This window comes from Trachymyrmex septentrionalis, unplaced genomic scaffold (genome assembly GCF_001594115.1).
Source record: "Trachymyrmex septentrionalis isolate Tsep2-gDNA-1 unplaced genomic scaffold, Tsep1.0 scaffold9, whole genome shotgun sequence".
Classification (NCBI taxonomy): Eukaryota; Metazoa; Arthropoda; class Insecta; order Hymenoptera; family Formicidae; genus Trachymyrmex; species Trachymyrmex septentrionalis.
Window position 1 is genome coordinate 3,928,436 of NW_017306091.1, and position 3,145 is coordinate 3,931,580.

A 3,145-nucleotide genomic window follows, 5' to 3' on the forward strand; every position below is an offset into this window, starting at 1 on the left:
TTTTTTTACACAATATCTATATTTTCTAATATATTCATCTTATTATGTTAAAAAAACACAAAAATTTGAGTGCATCGTTTGGGACATGTGAAATGAGTTGTATTCGACACAAATTCTCCAACAGTGTAATAATATTATGAATTTGGTCACTGAAATAACCCGTCAACCTTATAGCTTTTATATAGAAAAATACCCATAGAAGTCCCAGAAGCAAATTCTAAAATATTAACAATAATCAAAAATTATTTACATTCAACATTAATCAATTAATTTAAAGTCTGTTATTTTAAAAATATGTATTTAATATAGCACTAAATAATATAAGCCATAAATTAAATTAATATTATTTAAACAGGTTGCTAAAAAAGATAATTTAGCATTTATATGGCAGATTATAGTACACACTATGTACCTACTGAATCAAAAAACTTTAATGAGTCGAAAACTCAACCGTTTTTTATATAAACATTTTTATATGTTAGCATCATGAATGACTTACTTGCTATATTTACAGAATGTTTTTCACACGACCTCCTTTCATTTCCATGCTTGGCATCTTTTTCTTACAAAATTTTACAGAATTCTTTCTGCAGAACGTAGTTTAGAAACATTGAGATAAACATCGCATGCGTAGAAAGAAGTAAGTCATTCATGATGTTAATTTTCTAAAATATTTATATCTCAAAAATGGTTAAGCTTTCAATGTATGGTCACTAAGATTTGTTTACTTAGTATAATGTGTACTACCTGCATAAATGCTAAATAAATTTTTTAATACTGTATATTTTATATTATATTATATAATACATATATACTTTTGTAATATACTATTATTTAAAAGATTTCATCGATGTACGTGCCTATTCAGAAAATTAAAAAATTTAGAAACTGTTTATAAAATGTTTTTATTCTAACTACATTAAACTTTTAACATAATTTACTAATTGCTCTCTAAAAAATATATCGATTCTTATTTTTGCCAATGTCACTAATTATCAATTCCATTATTTGAGAACAATGCAGAGTTACACTGTCGCGCGACTTTTTATCCGAAGCAATACGTTTTTTCGATTAGCCCGATTATTTTCGTTAACTTCGCTTCGATTCATTTATTATAAGTTTAATAAATATATGACTGATTGCACTTTAATTCTTCTACAAATTTCTCATATTATTATTATAAAAAATCTCATATTATTATTAATTCATTTTCGCATTCTAAAATAAAAATGTACATAATGTAATGTTATGCTGCATATGTTTTCCACTTCTCCTTCAATTTCTAAAGTACTCAGACTTGTTGGTAAAGAGAATTAATTAAATAAGGAAAGGAAAAAAACTAATAGCTTAAACATTCCATAAAAAATTAAAATTATAATTAATTTTTCTTTTCCTCTCATTTTCATGCATGCGCTTGATAGAGCATTGTCTCTTTTTGATCCTCGCATTTAAAAGTCAAAACCAGAAGAAATTGTTTTTATAAATACATACACATATATTTCGACTATATAAATAATCATTTAAAAATAAAAATTTAAAGATAGACGTAAAGAAGTTCAACATGTTGCAATATACTACGTATAAATAAAGACGCATGGAATATTATTTTATTAATGTTATTTGTGGAATGTTAGACAGAAGACATAAACAGTTACTACGATAAGGTAAAAAATAAAATTTATCTTTTGCATACTATAAATAAATATAATAGATTTAATTATCTGTAATAAAAATATATATTATAAACCTAAAATTATTTTTCGAGAGAGAGAGAGAGATAAAAGTTTGATATTTTTTTTTAATTTTCAAGAAAATGTTTTTTACAACACTATTACGTATATAATTATCTATAATTTACTCTTTTTTCGAAAATTTTTTTATATAAAAATATGTTAAATTAAATTATTCCTTTCTCTCTCTCTTTCTTTTTTTCTTAAATTTTATGAAAACTTCTCTACAAGAAGGTGCAATATATATGTTGAGTATTCCGACGGGAAGCTCAGCTATTTAGACACGTTAGTGTTTCATAAGAGCGATTCGCGGAAATCTGCTAAATTTCGGTATGAAAGTAGTCGGCTTTAAAATCAGATCCTTGACAAAATTCGAAATCTATCGTTCGAATAATCAAACGAATAGCACAAAAATATGTTACTCTCTTGTGGTTAACGAACAGTTTAACTATTAACCTAAAACTTAAATAGTCCCGCGATATATAAACACCATTGCATCCGCATGGCTTCGATAATTTTGCCATTTACTGTCATTACTAACCGACAGTCCATTTTCAGATATCAACCGAAAAATAAATTTTCTTCGATCAAGAGAAGAACAGAATTTTATTGCCATCACGTGGATTTCAATTCTTCGGTTCCTTGTTATTCTTTGACGTGATAACGGACGTAAAGCAATTCTATTTCATCGACCGGATCGATAATGGTAAGACTGTTGAATAACTATATAAAAGTCGAGAATAATCTTCATTACAATTTACTCAGCTTTCCTTATTTTAGCTGTCTCATATTAGATAATTGCATAATTTTTTGTCTCTTTTGTCGATAGAAAATAACCCGATTTGCTAACAAGGGATCATCTTGGTTTATACTAGTTAGTAAAAATCCTTGATATCAATAAAATTTGATAGCATAAGATGTAAATTAAGAAAAAAGACAATACTGTACAAGTTCCAAAAAATTTCGTATTATAGTATATGGTAAAAGTTCTGGAATGGCTCTAATATCTCAAAAAATATTGATTTATTTAAAAAAAAAATATTTAAAATAAAATAGGGTTTTTAAAAAGTTATCAGATAATGATATTAAATTGATCTTGGAATGACCTTGGAAAGTGCTTTTCAAGGTACACACAAAAATCTTAAATGGAACTTCCTATTTTTCATAGCACATCTTTATAGCTAATGTTGAGACATTTCCAAAAAACTGTTACAATCCTTTTCTTCATAAGAACTTTTTAAGTTATGGCATTTGAAAGTTATAGTACTGCCGGCATTAGCATTAAATTTCTTGGAATCTATGATTTATATGGTCTTGCTTTTTCTTAATTTACACCTTATGCTGTCAACTTTTATTGATATATTAAGAATTTTCACTAACTTGTATTACAAACCGAGATGGTCCCTTGTGGGTAT